Below are 26,675 nucleotides of genomic sequence, written 5' to 3'. Positions count from 1 at the left end.
TAATCACTCTAAAACTTAAATGATATTCATGCGTTTTTTTATGTTCCTCAAATTTAACACTCAGGTTTCATTGCATTGGACAAACAATTTGTGGACTCTGAAAACAAGATTTATTTTCCTATTGTATTAAGAGTGCTCTTCACCACTTGTAAAAAACGTTTTCTTATCTAAGAGAAGAACACAAATAAGAACACATTAGTAAATCCTAGAAATCAAAGGATACCAACCTATCGCTTCCTGCATGAGGCCCAAATGATCAGAACGATTTACAGTTGAATGATGAACTTCTTTGTGCTCCCTCGTGGACAAATTATGGAATGGTATCACTGTTTCTAAACTACCTCAAATATACAACATCTTTTTGGAATTTCCGTACAGTTAGGTTTCATTTGTTGAAATATTTGACATCTGCAATAAGCTAATATCGGCTGGCATATCTGCTACCCGAGAGGACCTTCCATGGTATAAATGGTAAACAAAACGATATTGTCTCACGTATACTGTACATTGTTGAGTCCCAAAGAAAGCTCAGCATAGGCATCTTTTTAAGACAGCTGAAAAAAAAAATCCTCCATGTTATGAGAACGTATGATGCACATTTATTGTGCTGGTATGGCGAGCCTCTTTCAGAACAACCTTGTTGTGGCAACACTTAAAGCATAAGACAGGAAATTCCTGCATCAAATGTCACAGGCCACGATAGAGCCTGCAGACATTTACGACATTCATCAGGAGCGGTTTGCATCCCTAACTCCTTAATATGTTATTACTCTTCTCCCATTGTAAATATATTTAGAGGCTTTTAACACTTGTTTTGTGTCTCTTTGCGGTCACATGTGATGCCCTGATGTTTTTCTTTCAGCTCACCAAAGCATATATCCCTGTCAGCTATGTTGAAATGGCAATAATATCATATCCACTACAAACTACATTGACATTCAGTCTTTGTTGAAAAATGAATGAAAATCTATTGCAAGTATTTTTCATATCACATTTGATGGTATCACAATAATTCTTCCGCTTCTCAAGCATGACTGACATGTTAATTTCATATATTTATCAATAATTACAGCATGGCTTTTGAAAGTGTCTTTTTCTTTTGATTGATGCAGCGAGACAGTTAATTTCTGTGTATTCTGTATATTGTGATTTTTTTTTTTTTAAATATCATCATCTGCTGTGATACAGAGGGCAGCTTGCATACTGCTGCTGTGCATAAACCAGCTCTAACGTCTAAGAATAGACCTTAAAACCCTCCTCTGCTAAACCGGAAGCCTCTATATTTAACTCATCTAAGTCTGGTTACCATGACAAATGAGGGACATGCATCCCATATTGCATTATGAGAGCACAGTTATAGACTCCTATCTGGGCTGAAATTGGTTTGAAGATCAGATCAATAGATTTTAGACCTGGGAAGGCCATCAATGTCATTACAATCAAACAATGATGATGCTGTAAAGCTCTGGTGCATTAGTCATACTTGGATGTTAGTTTCAGTGTCCAATAGGATTTATCTGCCTCATGTCTGCTGTCGCAATTTCTGTTCTCCTTATAGGCCACTGTAATTCAGTCCAGTCAGTATGGAAGGCACCACACTACAGAATATGAGGGGGAACATATAAATTATGCAAAAATGTTTAAATCATGCTTCGATGGAAAATCGTATATCACAATACTGATGACCAAATATCTTGATATCGATATTACGATGATAATGTAAGGGTTAAATAATCATCAGTAATGTGCATATATTGACAAAGTGGGTAAAGGCAAATAATAGAACATATTAACATCACTTTACTTTAATGCAGGCTTTAAAACCAGAAAAATATAACACGTTTTATATACTTATATTACGATGTAAGGATCTATCCAAAGTCTCAGATGACATTCAGTCTCATACCACAATATTGATACAATATTGATATATTGCCCATCCCTACTTTAATGTAATATTGAGGTCATCTTATTCAGTCACTGCTTAAAGATCTTCCCCCTGCAACAAGATGCACGCAGCGGTCACATTGTGTGTATGCGTCTGTGAAATATTATTATTTCTATTTTTGGAAAGGCTATATATAAAAATATATATATATATATATATATATATATCATCCTGCTAATAATCCTCTCCAACCTCAGGCTCGTGAATGAATGCTGCTTCATCCATGCAAGTGTTTTGTATTTCGTCATTTCTGCAAGACAATCTTAGTCTAAACATATTATTTGAACATAATGTGCCTTTTATAAAAGGGGTGGAAGAAGTACTCCGATATAATACCATAATATAGAAACTGCTACTATATAATACTATACTATACGTATTATCAGTGTCAAATTAAAAGAAATCATACAAACACTAGTCCAACTAAAAACGTAGCATAGAAGTACTCAGGTAAAATGCTAGGATCTCAAATATGTAGTACAATAAGTACACCAGTGAGCCGTATTCATACAAAAACAACCAACAGTTATCCGTAGTGAATGACGAAATAGATGAGGTTTATGAAGGCCTTAAAATCGGAGTCTCTGCCGGCATCTGCCTGTTAATCTGAAACTGTGTCCGTGTGCGTTGACCTTTATTAGTGTCGCCATCAGAGTAGCTCTGCCTCACAGCCGCTCTGCATCACGTCTTTAATTCAAAACTCAAGAACCTACCGTGAAATAGCGTTGCTTGCTTATCTATACCAATATCTATGGTTTGTACAATAATTCCACATAGGGTGGTGGATCTCTTTGATGTTGCAGTGTGGGGCGGCTCTCTGGTTGCACAGCTGTCATAATTAATTTGCCTTTGAGGAAAGTATAGTGACACATTCAGTAAAAAAAACACATGTTGTGCTGCCCTCAGGCTTCGTGATAATATAAAACGGGCTTGATGTTTCACCACAGTAACATCTGCGTGAGTCTGCTGATGATGGACGACTCGAGGCGCAAACTTGTTGCTGTGTGCGATGCGAGTATTTGTGTTTTGATGGTTTCAGAAAGTCTGGTACACATAGGGAGAATAATGACAGTTCTCATTTATATGATGATTGTCTCAGATAAAGACCAAATGACATTTACTCCCCTCGATTCTATCTGGGGGGAAAAAATCTTTACCGTCCTTGAGTTTTTGTACAGGCCTCCAAAGTTATCGCAATGAGATTAGAAGTGCTCCGTCTTCCTCTGATTCGGTTCAGACCCGGGGAGATAAAGTGCAGCGATTCAGATCATCGGGCCGTCAGATGGGAGCCGCAGTGGAGAACGAATTCAAGACAACTCCATGGTGTGCAGGAGGGATGATAAAAATGTCACTGCAGGGGGAAAGACAGCGTGTGGCTGTGTGTCTGCATTAACACAAAGCATGTACTGGGATTACAGTAATCTGAGTATATTGAATTGGTCACTTTAATGTAACAGTGTTTGTGTAGAAACGTCAGACATATTGGATCAAAAAGACACATTTGACTGGGAGATTATAGTGGTGTTTTATCTTGTGATTTGTGCGTCATTGTACACAGTTTGCAAAAATTTTAGATGACAACGATGTTGTTCAAATGAGCGCATAACGGGAGTGTATTGTTCATTTAGCGTCATATTCGATGTATATTGGAGACAAAGTAATTGAGAGAAATCAGATTATGTTCGATCAACACAAAGGATTATATTGCTGGGTCAAATCTCGAGCGGGTGCTCAGTAATCCGTAACAGATTACATTTTAAAAGGAGCCTGTACCACGCGCGGGTGGATGTGTGGTGGAGATTGGAACATTTTGGAAATGAAAGCCATGTCAGCGGGGCTGCATGATAAAAATTGGTTCCGACTGTTTCTCAGTTCTCGCCTCCACCTCCTGCCTGTGGTCTGCGTCTGCTTGACCATTATGAGTGTACAGGTGGGACACACAGAGAGCAGAACAGAGCGAGCAGTTGAGAGGCAAACATGGTGTGAGAAAGAGAGAAATCAAGAGTCTGGAGGAGAGAGGAAGGCTTCTAAAAAGCACAATAGGCACTAATTGAAGCTAAATTTACATTGAGTGTGAATATCTAGGTGAATGTTGAACAGAAATGCTCTCCGTTTTGAGTACAAACCATCATTAACAGGGAATCATCTCATGTTTTTACATATGTTTCATACTATGTATACTATACTATTACTACAAAAAGAAATATGTAAAAAAGAGATCATAAGTTGGCCCATAGTGATGTCTTGAATTTGCTTTTTTTTCAGTCTTTTCAAGCAGCATATTCTTGCACTAGTGAAGCATGGACCAGCACTTGTTGCCAGTCCTCTAATTATTTAATTGTTCCGGCAACATTTTCATTTTCAGACGGTAGAGGACTCTTCTATGTATCTAAAATGATATCATATACAATCTCGGAAAGCATTCTATCATTTGCAATTGGAGGGACTATATCTGACTTCCTGAAACCAGCGGTCTGACAAGCATGGCCACTTTTTGTGGCGATTGATTGATTGGGGAAGTGGGCAGGACACACAACTACCTCTGATGTACAAATGAGTGCAACGCCATGAATGCCTTCGAGGAAAGACTGTCTGAAAGTGGGCGCCATCATCCCATTTTTGAACTTTTTTTTTTGCATCTCACCTATATGACGACAGGCTTTTTGCAGCAGCGTCACCAAAAAGCTCAACAGAAATCATCTTTTCCTCGGTGACAAATGGGAAAATGAGGCCAAAGTGCCTTCAGGTCTACGTTTGACTGTGACTGCACATTAATGGACGCAAATTAAGAGGAAAGAGCAGTACATTATGTGCACCCTCAGGCTCGAATAAGGGCATCGGTAACCATGTGGGGGGGGGGGGGGGGGGAGTGTTTTATGTAGTTATTTTGCAGAGAGCATTCTATCATCCTGTCATTCATTTCAATGAACACGCATGGTTCATAAAAGGTTGCTTCATCTGAAATACAGCCGGGGAAGGCAGAGTGGGCTGCATGTCTGAATGGGTTTGTGCATGCATGTATGCATGTGTGTGTTTCCTATGGCCGTCTCTCGTAATGCTAATGCAAGTTTGCAAAGATCGTGGGCGGTTTGTGACTTAATGTGGTTTTCACATTTGATTACAATCATGTCACACTGCCCCTTCAAGGGTAATACTTGCTCTGCATCTCCCTCACACGCACACGCACACACACACACACATTCAGAGGTACTGTAAGTCCATTAAGTAAATAAGTCAGTAGTGCACACATCCCATATGCTAAAATGTAACAAGACGACGTAGTAGTAGTAAAATACGTGTGAATCTGTCTTACTTGTCTTAAATATAGACTGTCCTATGAAGTCTTTAAGACAATTGTTATAACTTGTATTATTATCACGTTTTCCACCTTTCCTAATTTGCAATGTGTTTCTGTCTGGTCAGCCATTTATATTTCAGTTGTCCTTTTTAAATGTCCATTTAGTTCAAATCTAGAGGTCATCACGAATCTACTGGGCTAAGAGTCATCAAAACCTGACGCAGGACCTGAGCTGGATCGAGTCTAAGTTATACTCCGTGTCATCGGGTTAGAGAAGGTCTTGTCTCACTGCCACAAGCCTCGGGTCAAAAATAGGACTTGTATTATTATTTCTATAGATAAGTCTTTGAGGCATTTCAGTCAAATTTGGAGTTAGTTTCTCGAACTCTACATTGATTATCATTGTATTTATTTATGCTTTTCAAACACAGCTGCTTGTTAATTGATAGTCACTTCATCATGCTGCTGCCAGTGTTGGTCTTCTTTTATTTGTGTTTGTTTGGGTCTCTTTGGGGTCAGGTCCGGCTGAGCTCTTCTTGTCCTCTACAGTTCAGGACTCTCTATTTAAAAAAAATGTAATTCATACAATTTGGGTTGGGGAGATTCCCACGGGATTTTGGACCAATGACTACACTTTGTCTAGATGTTTGTCATCCCTAATTCCATAGATCTGTGACTTATTGTCAATATCCAATTGTATTGTGAAGGAGGATTCTTCTTCCACCTATTCTCATCCTCTCTCTATGGCTATGCTCATACCGTCTGGTAAATGCAACTTCTTATTTGTGTGCTTAAGGATAATAACAATACTGGGTTCAGACACCATTACATCTGAGTTGCTCCCACTCACGTAAGTGCATGCAGCATCAGCTGCGTGCTTTACTGTAAGTGCTATAGGCTTAAAAGCTAAAACTTTGGCAGTAACAAAAGTATCATTAGATTAGCACCGACTGATGGAAACATCGACCTTTGTTTCTTCGATTGGTACATTGCAGTTAAAACACTTCATGTTGTAGACGTCTTCACCATCTTTAAGTGTGTAAAGTCAGTGGGTGGGTGGGTGTGTCTGTATTTGGCGAAGAGCAGTGAGAGTCCATTTGAGTCCACATTTCACAGAGCATCAAATGGTTAAATCAATTTGAAACCCTCTAGGAAACGATATGTATGTTTTGTGGGATTGTACTCTGAGAGTGTGTGTGTGTGTGTGTGTGTGTGTGTGGCGATTATGCAAAGAAAGAAGCAGCACAAGCATATTCACGTGCCCCAGTTGCTGCTCGTTATAATGCACGCGTTGCCATGCATATAACACACTGCACACATAATTGATAAAGGCATAGCATGTGTGAAAATGTGATCATGTGTGTGCGCATGCAGATTAATTAGCATATTTTATATTCATATAGCTGCCTGCACATCGGAGGTACAGCCTCCGACATGTTCCATCACATGCAGGGTGTGGGAGCGAGAAGAGACTTTGAGAGAGTTTGACTGCAGAAGGCTGCGCCAGTGAACGGACGTTGCAGTGAAATATCTTTGAGTTCTGGAATATTTCTTGGAAGAAACGAGTTATTAAAAGACTTCTGATGGCGTTTTTTTTTTTTTTAACCAATAAGATTATGTTCTGAAATTAAAGTACTCATTAGTGGAGCAACCCTACTTCCATTTGAATGCCTCAGAGAGTCAAACATTTCCAAAATATTCAGCGTGTTTTGAGCTACAATCAAATTGTGTGTATATTTGCCTTTGTCTGTTTTCTTCTCACTCATTCTCCAATACACGTCGGTGTCAAATGACGCCAGTGTTAACAAAAGGCTCTGAGTCCTTCACCCTGGCTCCGTCTCTTCCTCTGTAACATACAAAGTAATTACATTTCTTTCCACTCCACACCCCTCCCTCACACACACACCACACCCTCGTCTCCAGGCTCCAAATGTCAGCCTCATCAGCTCAATTATCTTCTGACTTTAACAACATCCTTACATAACCCATTTAGCTCCGTGCTGTCTGAGAGCTCGGTGATGACAAACCTCCGTGCCATCCCCACGCCCAAATTATTGTTTCTACCTTTACTCACCTGCAAGGGAGGGCCATTTTTAATAGATGGTGTTAAATTAAATACATACACTTTAGCCATATTGCCTATTTACTTCCACTCTACTTATGTGGTGCATCCTAACATCCTCTTAAAGGTGCCTTCGAGGATATACTTTTATGGAGCCTGTTTGTATTTGTTTACTTACGTTTCTCTGCCTCCTTGTGTGTGCGCATTGTCAATCCGAAGGTCACTCAATAACGGAATCATTCCTGTGAATACATAACTGGCTTATTCGTGAACTTCCCCAAATAGCTCCTTCAGGGTCCTGTCACTCAAGCGTTTTCATTCAGATTTCCCCCCCCCACTCTCTTTATTTCCTGTTCTCCACTGAGCATTTTATTTATGGATCATCATTTACGGAGAATAGATTCACTTTGAAGACGCAAAGCTCCACTGGAGGAGACTTGTGATCTATTTTTGCGCAACAGCACATGGGACTCATGTGCCTGGTAATAAAACGCCCTTGATGTGTGCCCTTTGTCTTGCAGAGGGAGAAAAAGCCGCACATGCATACATAATGTTGGGTAGGAACTATTTTGAGATGACTTTTTTTTTTTTTCTTCTCTTTTTTGACTGTGCGATTCATTTGCCGGCTGGTGGAAAATAGATGTGAATCACTCACCATGGCTGCTCTCCAACATCCATTCACTCTCTTTTCTTCTGTCCTGATTTACTCTGTCTTTCAGTCATTCCGACTCTCCTCCTTTGCTCCCCGTTTTCATCTCCTTATTGGACCCTTTTATTTATTCCAAATGTCTTCCTTTTCTCCACCTACTCAAACGACAAGCGCTTACCTGTATAATCGTATAACCTATAAGATGTACGTCTAGATTCTGGGTGTTTTACTGCTCCGTCCGTATTTCCGCATGTATTCCAGATACCTTCCCTCCTGCCCTCACCTTCCTCTCCTCTCTGAGGGCACCCCCAAGTAGCCCGTGTGATGTAATTGTGTATGAGAGTCATGTCACCGGGGCTGAGCGGGAGATTATAGATAGAAATGGAGCGCAGTGCCGACAGGGAAGTGTTGGGAATGAAAAGGGTTCTCACCATTGCCTGTAACATTTTTAGAGCTTCATGTCATCCTCTTTCCATCACTTTTCAAACCAAGCTGTCATTATTAATCATGAATGTGTGGAACCTGTGCGTGCTCTGTCTCTGACATACTTTTTGTTGCTGCAGTGCTGTGAAAAGGTGTCTTTGTAAAGGGTTACAGAATGCCAAAAGGAAGCGTTTGATCCGGGGCAAACCACTACAACAAGGACCCCCTTAAAAATAAATAGTTTGACATTTTAGGAAATACACAACCGTTTTTAAGTACAGATTATTAACTTCAGTTAGAGGGTATGTTTATCCAGTTAGGGAGCTTTTGAGGTGCAGGTGGGTAGATTTTATTGCTTCCGGACAGAGCCAGACTAGCTGTTTGGCTATATGTTTACAGTCTTAACGCTAAACTAAGCTCAGCTAATCTGGCTGTTAAGCATACAGAGGCGACCGTGGTATCAAGCTTAACCCTTACATACTGTTAGAGTCAAATTTGACCCGTTTTGACATTTGACAGCAGTAAAAATACCCTAAACGTCATTCTTTTAGCCTGAAATTTGATGACTTTTCCTAAAGTGACCCAAAATACACAAAAATGAAAATATTTTAAAATGTTATACTTCTGTGCTGGTGCTACACATTGTTGTACACTGAGGCTGTTTCGGGTCAAATTTGACCCGTATCTATTGAGATGGATTTTGGATCTACCAGGTGTGGGTCAAATCAAGGAAAATGGTGGTTTTAGGGAATCTTGAAACTGTGAAACCGTACAGCCCATGTTTGTGTGTATTTTTTAATGGGACAGTGGTGACAGAGTTCAAGGGGGGCCTCGACACTGTCACGAGAACTGTCTGTGTTCCGGCGACGTTTGCCCAGGTTCCCGCAGAGACAGACACCTGCTGGTCTTTGAAGGGGCATGGGGGAGCCTCGAAACAGTGAAACAGTGAAACAGTAAAACAGCATAGGAGTGATCATGGTGCACAAAGGGAACAGAGGTCATCCAGAGGTCAGAGGGTGCCTTGTCACAGACACAAGATCTGTACCTGCACCTGCAAGCACAAGCACCTGCAATGTAATAAAATAATACAAATTTGAATCAATTTGGGTGGGGGGAGGGTCATAACATTATAAAGGTACCTGCCATTTCAGTGACTGACATCATGGCAGCAAGATTTAGTGCGCCCTATATTGTTTATTTCGCAGCACTGGAAATATACTTTTGGTGACTTTTGACCCTGTCCAAGACTATTCTGAATCAAACAGGGCAAAAGGTTATACAGTTATTATGTTACAATAACAAACAAACTGAATATGGCCCCATGAACTTCTAAACGTCTAAACTTCTGCGCGTGCACCGGTCTGCATTACAAAATGACAGAATGAGGATGTGAATGGACATTGTTGTCCTTCTCTTTTCCAGCTCTTTTCCAACTGATCTAACTACTGTGGCGCCTCCTTTTAGCCTGAGCGTCTTCAGCCATGCCAGCTCTCATCCTCTGTCGCGTCTTTCTAATGAAACCAGTTAGCTTAAAGAGCTTTAGCTAATCGCTGCATTTTGTATACGTTTTACATCTCTCTCCGTCTTCCTGGAGCTCTCTCTCCCTCGCTTCCCATGCTCAGTTTATTGCCCATTTCAGCTCGATCCACGCAGCTCTCTGTGTTATCGTCGACAACACGGCCTTGCCTCGGAGTCTCTGGGATCTGTCACTGCAGCGTGATAGAATATATAGATAATGTGACATGACATGAACCTTGACACTTATAGTTGGCATCTTAAAAGTAGGGCAAATATGAAACCGTTTGTTGGCTGGATGAAAGGGAGATAACATCTTGGGTTCTTCACTGTAGTAGCTTTGTGGTGTTTGGAGTGTCATGTGTGTATCGACAGTGTCTGCTCCCATCGTCACTAATTCCTCTGCAGACGGTGTGTGTTTTGGCTTTACCAGAAGAGGGAATCGAGGCAGCAGCAGGCATCATGAGTCAAGTTTTCAAGCATTTCCATGACTTATCCACAGTGCAGCCGATAAGGCAAGGGATTATCGCTGCGGAGATACCGAGCAAGCTGGAGACTGAAGGTGCTGCTAGCTAGAAGCCTCTTTAACCCTATTAGACTGCCGATAGCATCTCAGATAACCTAAAAAGACAGAGGGAGGGAAGGAGTGAGTAGGAGGGATAAAAAGAGGACTTGTGTGAGAAAGGAAGGACAGAGTAGTAAGGAATTTGTTGCATAATCGTTCTCCCTGAGGTGATGGAAAGCTTGTGTAGGTCAGTGAATGACATATAGTATAGACTGAGGGCCAAACAATGTGCTATACAGCCTGTCCATTATGTTGAAATGTTGTTTGTGTTTCCCTTTTTAAACCCTCACTCTCCAATCTTTATTTTCTCGTACTCTTGCCCTTTCAGTCTGGCTGTCGATCTATCTGTCGTATCTGTCTGTGTGTCTCCGTCTCTCTCTCTCTCTCCTTCGCCGCCTCATCTGTCTCTGTGCTGCGCTGATAAGAACGTGCCCGCCCTGTCTCGGAGGAGAAACCATGGAAACGTACTAGCCACGTGTTGACATCACAGCATGTTAAATATAACCGTCTCCCGAGCCACACAACTAGTTGTTCTGCCGTTGATCCTCGCCTGGCTATATATACATATAGTTTCCTTCCCATAATTGCAGCTCCGACAGGCTTGTTTGGATGGAGGGAGAAATAGGCCAGAGAGAAAGAAAGAGTGTGCGTTCTTCTTTCAATCTGTGCCACTGTGTGTGTGTGTGTGTGTATTTGTATGGCCTCATTTACCTCTTTTTTTTTCCGTTTCATCCCGAGGAGATTGGTAGGTATACTGCAAAACTCTTTGATTTTGGACAAACTCGCTACAAAGTGACCATGTATAAGAAAGAGTATCCTCATAGTATTCTAAGTGTCCTCTCACAAAATGATACAATCATGTACAAGTTGCTTGTTATGAGCTGAGTTCCACACATTTAGTCAGTGGCAACACAGTTTGATGCTCATTACTTTAATGATGATGGTTTGTAATGTAGACTCTCCACCTTGACCTTTTAGAGGTGCAGGTTGGCTGATGTAGTTACTGTTGGGCAGTTTATTTGTTACTGTTTATCCCTGTTTCCAGTTTTTATGCTACGCTAAGCTAATGCAACTGTCATATTTACTTTGCAGGCATGAGTGTGGGGATCTTGTCTAAATATCAGTAAAAAAAAGTAAATAAGCATATTTCCCAAAATGTCAAACTATTCCTTTAAGGGGTTGTCAGGCATATTGGTTGGCAAAGGTGAGAGCACGGTCTAAAAACAGTCTTTTGGAAAGAACTCCATCTTTTGAGGAAGCCAAACTCATTTGGGCAGGTAGAGATCATGTTAATTAAAGGAGTTATTTATCTGTGTGTTGTCAAAACTGATGCCCAAATGCGAAGCGACTGTCCCTTTACCGACGCCGCCAAATTGGATGAACATTCCCTCTAACTGAAGTTGACAGTCTGGATTTGAAACTCGTCTCACTTCACATCCACATGAATAAGAGCACTGAGCCAATAAATTAACAAGTCTGTCACTACCAGTTTGTAGTTTGTAGTTTGGTTACACTGTTTCCTTTTTGATTGAGATCTAGAGTATATGGTTCGAATCAGAACTGAGGAGAGTCACATACGTCAAGTCATATGTGGGATATTTCCAACTGTGTAATCCTCACATTGATAAGAATATGCACCTAAATTAACTATGCATGTTTAAGCCGACACAATAAGTCCTTAAAGTGCTCAGAAAAATGGAAATTGCTGAGAAAGTTGATGCAATCAAAAGCTCAAAGAACAGCTACTGACTACTGTGGAGAGATAGTTTTCTTATCTACCATTTACAAAGTCAAGCATGAGCTGTCAAGCTCATCAGCTGCACACGATTGCAGTTATTGCCAGTGTTTAGCTAAGAGATGATTGATCTAGTACTGTTGTTCCATCAATCCTGAATGGATTTGCTTTTGCTCTTTTCATGCCTCAGGATTATCTTTTAGATAAAGCAGTTCCATTTTTTAAAAGCAGTTAATAATCATTAAGGCAACTGCGAGGGCCGACACAAGTGAAACACATTTCCCTAAAGCGTGTTTAAAGCCACACAGCAGAAAGATAAATACTAAATTAGATTGGAATTGAGAGCAAAAGTGTTTTGTCCTGAGTCTGTCTTGCCTGCCTTCGTGTAACTGTCACCGGTGTGCATGGGAGATGTTGTGAGCGGAGAGCATTGCATGTTGTGACTCAGTCTCTTAGCAGCCACCTCATCTTCACAACCCCGCGGGTCCCAAGAGGCCGGTGCAGTGCCGACCAATCAGAGGTAGAAGCCACAATGTCCAAAAGGCCGCCGCTGGTCTGTCGCCAGCCGAGAAACTGTTTTGGTCTAGGAAATGGACGTGTGTGTGTGCACTGTATGTGAATTTAATAGTCTCTGAGTGTGAAGTGAGAGGGTAGCTACCTCAGCAGGCTGCATGTGTGTGAATGAATGTGTATGCCTGTGCATGTGTCCTTTTATATCCCATTGTCCCTAATGCAGTTTAATCTCCCTTAAACCCAGATGATTTGTTATTTCCCCCGCCCTGCCACACACTCACGCGCATGTGCACACACACACACACACACGCACACACACACACAATGTTTAAAGATCCTAAGGTATGAGTCATAAGTCCCTTTCACACATCCAGTCTATCCCTGAAATTGTCAGGAACATTTCCTGACATGGGGCCATGTATGATTGAGAGCAGGGATCAATATTCAGGGAATTCTGTGCAGCATTGCATGGCATGTGTGAAAAGGCGCAAGACGGAAATGTTCCTTAGTGTAGTGCATTTGTGAATAATGAAAATCAGTATTGGTGCTTGATGGGTTATCTAATTAAACTCCTTCTTTTATACGATTTTCCAATTTTCAAAATATAAATTGTCGCACAAAACAAACGCATTTACCAAACAAGGTCACCCTTACTGTCTTGACATAAAACATACATGAACATCAGTCCAACATAAATCTGCATATTCCGTTTATCTTCATGGGGAACTTAAACACTCAAGATTATGGCCTCAATATTATTCTATGCAGAGATTGGCGTGATCCTCAGACTACCCGTCAAAAGTCTGTGATTCTATGTTATCGCAGATTATATTACATCTTCCCATACAGTTTAAAATATCTACTGTATATGCTGTGTAAAGTTGCGTCAGTGACTGGGAAAGAAAAAGGCAGATTCATTAATATAATTCTCACTGTATCAGTTTCACTGTATATCATTTCCATTACAGCATGTTAATCAATTCCCAAGATGATTCTCTACACATAAGATGTTTTTTTCAAAATGGTTCCAAAAGTACTTCAAAAGTAGTTTTAATAATTGTTGCTGTCTTATCCCTCTTAACTATAAAATTATTGAAAATAGGCTGCTTCACATTGGGGATAATTTTGAATTTCAAAGCACTGTTCTACTTGAAAACTAATGACTACACACGGCCAGGGACCCTATTCAGCTAACTCAGGTACAGAGATAGAATTAATGATGGTTGTTCCATTCATGGATAAATGTAGTTCATAAGAGGCTTAATCTGTCCTTCATGCTGACCTCATTCACAAGCACATGATGAGTTAAAATAGAATCGGCTAATTTTCATCACAGTTGGTTTGGATGATACCCGGTTGATTTGTCTCAGTGAAACGGCTGAAGTCTAACTGTAGATAAACGTTTTTACATTTTTTTGACACAGAACGAGGACTATGGTCTTGACTTGAACAATTGTGAACTTATCCTTTCAGTCAGTATGATTCATCCTCTGGGTACCATGAATGTCTCTGCAAAATCATGGGCAAGTCAGTCTGGAGAAGTGGTGGACAGACCGGCAGGCCGCCATTTCCATCCCTTGAGCAGCGGCGCTCGTTTTGCTAAAATGTTTTTTGCGACAGTGAATGATTAGGTCAAATTTGCCACAATCATTATCATTCATCATCTCCCAAACACGATAGTTCCTCCTTTTAATATACTGAAATTAACCTTTTCAGAGCTTGTAGACGTAGCACTCCAGAAGGTCACAGTGCTGATTATCAGAAAAAGTGTCCATATGAGTCGTCTTTGTCGTCTGTGTGTCTTTGTTTTCCTCCTTGTATTCCCATCCTGTGGAAATCTGTCTAATTGCGGCTACTTACATACAATATACTGGCTGCCAAACTTGGATCGTACTCTGTACATAATAAACCCATAAATAGGGCTATCGCGCTTCAATTCATGCCTGCTGACCTCTTTTATCATTTCCTACGGCCTGCACATACTCGCGCCTCACTATGGCGGCAGCCATTTCAGAGAGATAAAGCAACTTCAGAGTCCTAATGTAGGTCAGAGAAGAAGGAAAACAGCGTGAGGGTCAAAGGTGAGGAGCAGGTTTATCTCCCGTGTGAGTTGCTTGAATTCCTGCCTGCTGGATATAAACCCCCCGTTTGAGCAAGGCGACTTTGAGAATAAGTTGTGTGGTGCTTTATTTAGCAGCCTTGACCTGCTTGAGGGATGGCCGAGGAGTCGGGCAATGGGAGAGTGAGGAATAAGGCTGAAGGGAAGACGGATGGATAGATGTTAACCCTTCCGTTGCAGGCACGCACACACTCCATTAGTTTTACTGAACACGAGCCATTAAGTTTGGCAATCACAACTCATTAAGCCAACACACCTTGCTTCACCCACACAGGCACACTTTCACCTCCACTGCATCAAATCTAGTCTGCAGCATCCTGCGCACATCTCTGACTCTGCAGGCCTATGCGTTCATACCTTATATAGCCCAGGGGATAATTGCTTCCAGCACTATCACCAGCAAGACATTACCTACCCAGCTTTCGCTTCACCTTATTGTGGCTTGTAAATTGGATGATGGAATTGCCTTTTGGGGAATCTCCTATATATCTACCCAGGCTAAGCCCTAATTTATTCCATTTATATTGTATGTGAATAACACCCAGCGTAGGTTCCACTGTGATCATATGAATAAATACTAAGAGTGAGTGTGTGCATTCTGCATATTAATTCTCTATGCTTTTTCTGTGATCCAGTGTGGAGATATTTATAGCGTCATGGATTTGCATTTGTATGGAGACTGTATTTGTCAAGTTTCTTTTTAGCAGCGCAGCACAGAAAGGTATTTTGGTGCACACAATACTGGCAATACCAAAGTTTGTATGTCTGTGTGTGGGTGTGTGTCTCTCTTCGGTTGTGTGTAGAAATGGATCTAGAGTGTTACATGACCCATGACCTCTACAGTCATTCACACCTCTAGCTAGTAACTCCCTCAAGATTTCTTCACTGTATTCACAGCCATCTTCTTTGAAGCATCAGTATGTGAACTCCTGCCACCAAAACATTTGTTAGATTTTACTGAGGAGTGATTTTGTACCATTTGACCCAGTTTGAGCTTCTCTCTACCTCCTGCATGATTTCCTACAAATGCACAAGAGTGGTTATTGAGAGTTTAGAAGTACATTTCGTATAGTAGTATATTGTTTTTGCCATTTGTATTTGTCTAATCTTGTCTAATCTTTGTTTTCTGAGATAGCTGTCTCACCCTCATCTGTAATGAAATCTCAAATTATTAAAACCGATAAGCATCAGTGTACATTTATGCATATTCTTCTGAGTTTGGGAGCTACTCCACTCCCAAAACCTGCTGAGAATTACTACATGTACATACATTAATGCATACAAATACTGACTTTTTCATTGCAACTATACTCTAAGCATGGCTGTTGTGTGAATAGTGTCATTGTCATTCAACTCAGGACTGCTGGTGTGCACTATGAAGGAAGAATTGTGCTGGCCGCCAGCCTTGCAAAACCAGTTTCACTTAGGATTTGCTCGAGACAGATTCAATTTCAATTGGGCTGTACGATAGATGACAGTTATCTTATTCACTCAGATGCCAACAGAACAGACACCCTTACTACACCAGCTTGGATAAATAAACCAATTGCTGGCCTGGCATTGATTAAAATACAATTTTACAATGTATTACAATTGATTTTATATGGATTTTAAACTTCCAGAAGCACCGTACTAAAAAACTCCTACTAGCTTCTCCCATATGACTACACCACCACACTGACCTGTCGTCCACCCCACGTCTGCCTGCTTGTTGCTATATCTGTGTACACAACTGTGGCGTCTTTATTGAGGGCCAGCCTTTCGGTACACACGGTAAAAAAACAAAGGAGTTCACAAAGTCCCACCACGAATAACCACACACTGAAAAACGTCAAGAAAGCCAGAGAAATGGACCTTTTTTTTGGCAACACGCTACATAAAGTGGGGAGAAATGTGGAAGCATTCGACAGCTGCACCAACCAAGAGCCAAAATTGATAGTTGGACAGTTTGGTTGTTAACCGTGCTGCCAAGTGCATATCTGTCTGAAACCTTGTGACTAAAGCGTCTGGGCATGTCACTGCACCCAAAAGGTGAAATCGTTACACAACTCAACCATGTGATGTCTTCTTTTTTTTTTTTTTTTTTTACAACAGCGGTGGGGTCACCCACACACGCTCAAAATATCCATCGGTTGGGGGATGAAGGTATGTGGGGGGGAGTGTGAGGAGTGAAGGGGTGGTCAGCTGTCAAACAAAAAGACATTTGCAGCATAGGGTTTCCCCTCAGCTCACCGTTCCACCTAACCTTTCATGTACTGTAATTCCCCCCTCCTCGCTTCCTCTTTTAGTCTTTTTACATGACATGGGGGACTAGCAGGCTTTTACCTCTTCTACAGCAGGTACCCCCCTCTACTCAAGAGCCAAAGTGAAACTGGAACCTCCACATTGTTTTCCATAAGTAGGATTATGCTTTGTAATAGGACATCTCTACCACATGACCTTGCTCAGCAGTATGCCATGTGGTATACTCCATTGTCCCTGTGGGGACGGTACATTTACGAAAAAAGAAATTGTTGATGGTCAACGCCAGGGAAACATTTTACAGATGGAAGTAACCCTTACTGTTATAGAAGCTCGTGGAACAGAGGCTGGCTTGGAAGTGGCATCAAGACTTTAGCTCTCTATTAACTTGGTATGGCAACATTATTGTGGGCTTCATCTCCCCTCAGGGAAGTTTCTGTTGTATCCAATGAGGGAAGGAAGAAGGAGAATGGCCTCTATTTTGGACTGTACATAACTGAAAATGTCCAGTTGAAAACCCCTGTTGGCTTAATGACATAATGACTTTAGCTCAATTGCAAAGGGCATGCTTGTATTTCCGAGTGAGTGACAGTGGAGGGCAGAGACTGAAAGAGAGAAGGCTCTCTCTCTCTCTCCCCCTCTCTCTCTTTCCCCCTCTCTCCCTCACTCACTCTCTCACTCACTCACTCACTCACTCACACACCAGGGGATTTTCATTGTTGTTTCTGCAGTTTCCTTTCTGACTGAGTGGCCATCTCTCCCTGCACTCGTCCAGTTTTCCAAGGTCACATGATTATCTTAAGATCCGACCTGTGACCTCCAACAACCATCAACCGTCATCTTGGGTTTCCATGGAGACATTAGTCATCACGACCAGTGTGGCGTCTTGGCGGGCTATTTTTAACTGCCCGGCGACAACCAGTGCCAGTTCAGTTCGTTGGAATGGGGGGGTGGGGGTGGGGGGGGGGGGCTAATGTCAAGAGGCTGGGGGGAAGTTCTGTGGAAGTTTAGGGGCTTCCAGAGTGGGGCTTCCCAGCTGTAGTGATATCATGCCAGGGTGTCCTAGCAGGAATGTGACTCATCCATCCACATGATCTGTTAATGTAACATTATGTCAGCCAGTGTTGGACAACCTGGAAAGTCCTTCAAGACGTAGTCCTCCTAATAACAGGAGCTTGGGGATTTTAGCCGGCTAAAAATGCCTTCCGGGTAGACCTGGTTTAGCTTGTGTGTGTGTGTGTGTGTGTGTGTGTGTGTGTGTGTGTGTGTGTGTGTGTGTGTGTGTGTGTGTTTCCATTTCCTCTGACAAAGCAGGTGCTAATGTTTAGGCCGCAGTGGCAAAAGCCTGTGTGTTATATTCGTCTGCCTTTTTGTAAGTGCCTGTTTGTAGAAGTTTGTGTTGTGTTCATTTAAGGCTTTTAGTGTCTTGTATGTGAAATAGTTTCCATGTGTCTTTTTGGCAACCCACGTGGAGACATTAGCCCAAATAATATTCTGCATTGCGTTAGAGAAGGCACATATGTGTCTGTCGAGTGGAAACTTGGAGCCTCTTGTTTATCGGTTCCTACCTCTTGAGGTCGAGACCGACGGAGGGAGTGAAACATTGGCTTTCTTGTCAGTGGTGTTTGTGTCTTCAGGGGCTGTTGTGTATGTGAACATTTGTGAACACCTGCATTCATGGCGCTTATTTTACATCATGTTTGCGCTGTTACAAGTAGATGTTTAAGTGGTATTTGCAAATATTTTGTAACAATTTATTTGTATCCAACTAAAGGTTCCCGACAAGTGGGGTTTTCCATGCAGCAACTGACAAACACTGTCAGTAAATGTTTCTGTGATTCTCAACCTATTTTTTATGCGGGATAATGTTAGCCAGAATTCAAATTCAGAGAAAAAACTATAAACTATTATTTAGTTTTTTAATATATTAATATTAAGTAATATAGTACTCATTTACATACAGCTTGAAAATACAAATTGAAAATGTTAAATGCTCAAAGAAATACAAGAGGGAGGAAGGATAAAGCAAGAGATAGGAAAATTAAGAAACTTGTTATTTTCCTTTTCCATTATATAATTCAATTTAAGATTTTGCATTTAATATTTTGAATTGAGCATAACCTTGAAGCTTTCAGGTTTTTGAATTTAACTCTCATCATTTTGATTTTGCCATTTCACAATATCCAATTTCCTTTTTCAGCTTTCTTTTTCCTTTTTTTTTTTACATTTAATTATTGTCTGATTATCCTCAGATCTAAAATTATAGTAGTTTATTACAATGTATTAGTTACATTTTGTGCCATAGTTTTTAGTGCTGAAACAATTAGTAAATTATTAGATTAATCAGTTTTAGATTATCTCAACAACTTTAAGCCATTTATGGTGATTTGCTGCTTTTATGTCATTATATAGTATCCTTGGCTCTGAGAAATTGTGGTTGGCATTTTTCTTGCCTTTAAGAGGTGGTAGAGTAATATGCAGACGAGATACATGGAGAGAGAGATAAAGGGGACTACATGCAACAAAGGTACCAGTCAGAACGGAAAATTTGCACAAATCCCCAGGCTTAAGTCTATTTTCTTCTCTCTTATTGTGTGTTGGGCTCTAAGCGCTGCCAAATGTGGATGAACTACATGCACAACTTTGCCTGAACGCATCCTGTGTCGCTTCTGCTTCTGCTCTGCTGAAATGCTGCTTTCACTGTGTACACTAACCTTTTAAAACAAATGCTGAAAATAATATATATATTGTCTATTGTATAGTTTGCTTTTAAATTGGCTGAAGAAACCTGGGGCACAATTTGTGAAATTGCCACCCCATTAATGTAGTCAAGAGATGCCTGTGTTATATCACATCAATGAACGTCAAACAGCGGTCCAGGAGGTCACTGTGACACCTCGGACATATAAGCAAGCAAACGAAGGATGGGTTTTCAGACCAGATGGAAACTTCCACTGTCCATCTTTGGCCGCTGTGCAGAGGTTTCATGATGTTACGGAGTCGAGGCTGAGAGCATCAACACGCTCTCACACACACACACACACGTACTCTGACATACTTTGTCCCTTTTCATTCTCTTTCTATCTTATCTCTCGCTCTCTGAGAGTAACACGTGTCAGCACAGATCCACAGGTCGTGACCTCTCACAACAAAAAGATGGAGAGTGAGCCACTGGCAGAATGGCAGTTTTGTTCTGCTGATGCCGATATTTTTGGATCATTCCTCCTGCACCCAAGGGATTTTAGTATACTTTTAGTTTCTTAAAGCATCAGCTGTTTATACAAGTTTCAAACAAAGATCCCTAAGCTGTGAATTACCATTTTTTCACTCTATGGTGGGTTTTCACAGTCTCTCTTGTGCCAAGGCCAAGCTAAAGTGCTCTGATTTGTGTGTAATCTCCCCCCCCACTATTCACCCAATGGTCTAGCCCATGCCCACTGATGATGACTATGGTGATGTCAGAGCAAAAAGCTCAAAGCGGCTTCGGCAGGGCAGCGTGGAGGGGGAAGGGGATGCTAGAGGTTAAAGAGGTGACATAGAAAATCCACAATAAGAGGAAAGATGAGCACATTCGTACCTAAAGGCACACATTAACTCTTGTTAAAAGGCGGACAAGCATGTGCACACTCTCCCATCCATCACACTCTGTAGTCACTTTCTCCCCTCGACAATAGACACAGAGGGATTAGGACACACACATACAGCAGGATGCCGGCGGGAAATCGCCTCACTGCAAAAGTCTTGATCAGATCAGCACGGCTGCGCTCCCGAGATGACGATAGGAGGTCACGTGATTGAGTGTGATGCAGACCAGTCAGAGACTAGCCATGATGTAATGGTCACTTGCATGCAATGGCACAGCCTTATGCAGCACAACATAACCATGGACCCGCAGGCAAACATTCGTCCTTGTGCACCGCGGCAGCTGCCACCGCATTGGCTGAGTAATCATTCACGGAGGGATTTCAGAGATTTGGGTAAACAACTGAGGTGCTCGACTATTGGATGGAGTGGCGTTTTACTCCCATCATATTAACTATTTTCCTATTGGTCAAAAAAATTCATGTTTGGAGGGATTTAAAGAAGCTTTAGCTACTGGATGAAACGATTTGAGTGCTCTACTCCCCTGCAGTATTAGCAGAAGTCTTCTTCAGGGACATGTTGAATATTGACATTAAATTAAGTCTGAACTTTCATGGAAAGACCTGAAAACCATTTCCTGGTACAGATGTCAAAATGAGAGGTTCAGCTGATAGGGCAGCTCTACGTGACCCGATCACCAACACAAAGAAGTTCCCAGAAAGGCAGAAAATGATCTCTGTACAAGTTCAACAATGGAACAGACGTCAGTGTCTGGTCATTGGTGTTTATGTAAGCTGGCATGTAAGCATCCCCCAGAAATTGTTCACTGCACTACAATGAGCAGCACCGGCATTGTTCTCATGTATATTCATATCCCCTTTGATTTACAGCTTTGGAGCAGTGTCAATAGGCAAATGCCCTCTTTGCAATTGGCTGGAGTGGAGTTGAAGTTGTGTTCATTAGAGTAAACAAGCTGTGCTCCAGAGATAGCACTGAGGCCATTCACCCCACCCTGGCAATGAGCTGGTAGTAATACCAGCCTGCACACCGACACACTAGCGTCATTCAACTCTTCTGTTTCCTGTGTACTTCAATGCATCTCGCACCACAAGCGTGGTAACACGATTCCAAACAGAAACAATTTAAATGGCCCGACAACCTCCCCGGACAGGATCACCAGAGCTCAAATGGTTGCCTATTGCTGTCATTCTTATTCACACTCAGTCAGTTTTTACTGATGTGTCCAGTGTCCCTGTCTGTGCTTCTGGCCCGCCCCAAGTAATGACCTCATCTGACTGCACAGCTGCCAGTAGGCAGCAGACTGCTTATGAAACCGGGCCATTCTATCCCTAAAATACAGAGGTTGTGCAACTGGAGTGGGAGCACAGAGTGTGTTTGTGTGTAAGTTTGTGTGCGGCAGGACGGTAACGGTGTGATTATGCAACAGCGTTGATATCATAGCTTCAAATACAATTCGAAGGAATTTTTAGACATGTCGTGCTGTTGAAGGGCAATTTCAACAGTGTGCGCGCACACTTGAACGTCTCGGACCACTTGTGAATAATAGATACAGAAGTGGTGTGTCAAAGTCCTTGGAGTGGCCTGGAAACAGAGAGCAGATTAAATGTGCACCAACTGTGACCTCAGCCAGACCATGTTACACACCCTCACACGCACAGACAAACACGGTCTGCAGTGACGACAACACTCTCCCGCTGAGCAATGAGATAAGCGCCAGTTACCAGCAGCTTCATGACAGAAAATAGTGATTGTCTATGTTTTAAGTCCAGATCCTGCGATCAGGTTGCTTTCTTTGTTTCATAAGGCGGCAGAACTAGCACAGGTGGTGCTAAGGGACTATACATGTTAGGGCTGATCAGAAGTCTGAGCAAAGATCCACCAGCTGCTAAAATCGTATTTATCCTGTGCACTGTTCCTTTACAAGAAACGGAAGTGATCGGTTCAGTATTACCCTAAAAATAGTAATAAGTGGTTCAGATCTCTCTACACATGAATTGTTTTGTGCCGACTTGAGCCATCATTTTGTTATTCGACAACGATGACACCAATATTTCTAGTAGCGCTAATTTATGCATATTTGATGCTGTGCTCAAAGTAAAAAATTGTAATACGCATACATTTATAGTTTTTCCTCGGGGGTCTCTCTTGCAATTAGGAGTACGATTGGATTGTCACAAAGGCTTGAACCTTCAGACATCTTTTTCTTTTCTCTCAAGTCTTAATTCTATAAGTATTCATGATATACAACTTTCCTCACCGCTGCGATCAGACATACACCTGAAGATCTGGCCTTTCTGGGCCAATCTTGCCAGCCTGTTGCACCAGGAGGAGCTCGTGTTCACGTTTCTGCTGCTTCTCAGCTTTTCAGCCGAGGGCAAACGTGACCTACTTGTTGATAATTGGACTCTTGAACATCCTCTGCTTTCCAATCCCGTCAAACTTCTCCTCCTCCTTTTTAAAGAAGCCATGAATAATGAAGTGAGCTTTGCGTCATCATTTGTACGGGTAACAATGTTGGCATGTCAAGCCAAGGCATCTGATCCTCTCTTCCAATGACATGATGGAATATGTTGGCCGGTGTTAGCTTTCACCAGGTAAGGCTGCAATATTGATGAAGAGATTGAGGCTTTTTTTCCACTGCCTCAACTCCCAGTGGCTCCTCCTCTCGGTGGCTCGTCCCGATCATTTGATACGGCGCTGTCCCGGGGCAGCGACGGGGCCGATGGGTAGATGGTCGGACGAAGCGGAGTGGAGAAGGGAAGGGAGGAGCAGAGTGCGGCGTGCTGCACATTTTCCATCTGTCATGAAAGTGGAGCAGCTCATTATCGCAGAGTGCTCTCTACTGAGCTGACCTGAAAAGACAAGGAGAGTGTGTGTGTAGGTGCATGTTTGAGAGAACGTACATATAGTATTAATGTGTCCCAGTCGTACCTTTCACAAAGGTCAGAGTGCAAGTGTGTAAAACAAATGCTACTGTTCTTTTGCATCTATATCCGATGAGTGGGTTTGATTCATACACCTTTATGTTTGGGATCAAGAGCCATTATTTTAGCATTTTAATCCCAATGTGTTCCTGCATCCATCATCCAGCACCAAATGAAGGCATCAAACTGACCCGTTTTTACAATTGAGAGGACATGTTTTCCTCTGTTTCCCAGCTGTCCTCCTACACTTGGATAAATCATCACCCTCAAAAGTTTATAAATGATGTAGGCAGCAGCAATAAGGTGGCTAGCAGCTGAGCGGCGTTGATGTGAGGAGAAGCGTGACGATTGTGCTATAATTAATGGTTAATAAAAGAGAAAATATACTGTCTTAAATTGGTAATCTCTCTTCAGTTTGTAAGCGATCATTAGGCCATTTGTGTGCGGGTCTTTGTCGTTGCATCGTGATCAATAACCAAAGCAAGGGCTAATTATCTTGAAGTATTGATTTTCATTTGAGTTTTTTCTGCATATACTTAGAATCTGAAACCCCAGATTTAAGATGCAGGACTTTTATCCTTTGTGCGGAAATCCACCTAGTGCACCATGTGATGAACATAAACAATTTCCAAAGGGAGAGGATATAAAAGAACTTTCCCCGTACGGTTGATCCCTGGGGTGCAAGGTCCCAGTTGAGAATTCACCATGTCAATTTGTGACTGTGCTTGAGGGCACAACAGAAGCCGTGGCTCTGATACAGGAGGACAGACAGAGTAAAAGAATAGTGGAGAGAGAGGATAGAGGCACAGCAGGGAGAGCAGGGGAGAGAATAGCAAAATAAATCTGGAGGGACCTTGCGGATTGGTAATAAAGCCTCTGAGCCCAGATGTCCATCTGAATAAAAAGCTATTTCCAGTCGTAATTTTTTTTTTCTTTTCCTTATACCAACAGCCACACTAACAGGCAAGAGGAGCTTTGTCAGATCAAATCTAGAAAAATCGCTGCTGAGCATTTTGTACTGAATTTGAAAAATGGTCCTTATTGCTGCAGAATCTGAGGTGTGAGGCCACAAACCTCAGCGAAAATTGGTGGCTCACTGTGAATCCTTCAGCTGGCTTTAGCACGTATGCCTTGACTGGAATTAACTTCCCTTCCTCGCGCAACCATGATGATTGATTTCAAGGTCTGGCTGCAAACCTGTCCAAACTGTACTTGGCAAAAGAATCTGTTCTCAATCGCCGTTTCATAATTTGTACCCCCTCAGTTTGACAGAAAGGATACCATAGAGGGCATAATTGATTATCTGCTGTGTCCTTGTTATGTCTACAGCCTTGGAGCTGCAGGGCCCTGGATGGTGTGTCACACTTCTAGCTATCGTGCACGACTGCTGTGCTTAATCAGAAAACCTGGTCGTAACCTGTTTGATGTTTTAAGCGTGATCCAAAAATGGAAAGCGGGAGGGCAGCGAATATCAGAGCTACTTTGTGTAATAATTTATCTCACAGCAGCAGCTTAAACATTAATGTTAAGCTCATCAGCAAACATGCTCATGTTGTGCTGAATATTAACATGGGGTTGACTGTGACTTTATATTGCCTGCTGGAGACTGTCCTCCCAAATTAAACTAGAGTATTGTTGTTTCAAGTAGTAGTAGAAGTAGTGTGATGTTCTCATGAGAGGGACAATTTTCGCAGAGGCCGCTGTTCGTTTAACCATGGCGGCGATCGTCCCCTAACAGTAGTAGTTATTATTGTGTCCACGTTGTCGAAGGTCCCCTAACCTTAATGAACCTTTTATGACTACATCTTACCAAACCTCAACCGTGGCACTGCTACATCATAAAACAATGTTTTTTTGATTAAGAGATGTTGGCTTCAGATCAGTAAATGCCTCCAGGTGTTGTTCTGGAGGACCAACAATGTATTATTACTTGACTTGTCTGCTGCCGCTGTTCAGCATTGTTCTGCATTGATTGATTTGCTGCAGCTCACAATCTGCATGCTGGATATGTAACATCTCAGGCAAATGAGTTTGCTCACCAACAGGAAGTGAACGACAACCCGGCAAGAGGCACATCCTCTTTCGGCTCCTCAATCCTGGCTTCTCTGGCCATTTCTTAATCTATACTGCCTCACTTTTTTATGGTTTTACAATGGAAAAGTAATTAATTCTTGCTCTACGGCCAAGAGATAGGTCTCTGTGATCTCTGATCCCTTTCCCTCATTATATATCTCATTTATTCAAATATTTCCTTCCTTCCCTAGGAAATAAACAAGCATTACCCTTCCAAATTGCACCATCAACCCTTCATCAAGGGGCAGGGAAAGTGTCAACTAAGCATGACACTGTTCCAACCTGTTTGGCCCATTGTGTGCTTATGAAAGACCAAAGGTGGAAGGGCAGTGACTGTGGCTCAGGGCAAAGTTTGTTTTCTTTTAGACAGGACAGAGGGTTCACTTTTTGCTCACAGTTATTTTTCTTCTCTCCAATGACTATGTCACAGGGTTTCTCCTCATTTCACTGTTAAATATCAATTTTGTTACTGTTTGTGTTGCACTCATTTTTGACGGTGTAGTGTGCAGAAGGTAAAAGGAAAAACCCTTCTATTCTCTTTTGGAGAAAAATTGGCTGTAAAGGAGATGAGATGGAGTCTGAATAGGTATGTCATGCTAACTAAATTGACTGCAGGTCTCAAACCCCTAGTTATAGATCAGACATCTATCTGGTGTTGGTTTATTGAAGATACTTCTATGCTATATGGCCCTTTGAACTTTGATGAGCGCTGTGGGTTCAGCCTAAGCCTAAGAGCTAAATAACCTTGTTGTGCTAATACAGTATGTCTATAAGCCTTTAAAAGCTCAAGCTTTAATCTTCATAACTTATGAGGCATTAAAAATCGACAATAAGCAAAAGATTCCCCTGCTGTGGCAAGTTAGTCAGTTATGTTTTAATCTGTGAGTGAGTGTGTTTGAGTCTGCAAAACGTTAACCCCAATCAGTATGGAAATAATTCTATGGTGAGTTGACTAGACAGCTACAGTATGTCCTCGGCTGACCTAGTTAACCATGTGCATAATATCC

This window comes from Pholis gunnellus (assembly GCF_910591455.1).
Source record: "Pholis gunnellus genome assembly, chromosome: 22".
Taxonomy (NCBI): Eukaryota; Metazoa; Chordata; class Actinopteri; order Perciformes; family Pholidae; genus Pholis; species Pholis gunnellus.
The sequence above is the reverse complement of the archived record's forward strand: the minus strand, read 5'-3'. Positions refer to the sequence as shown.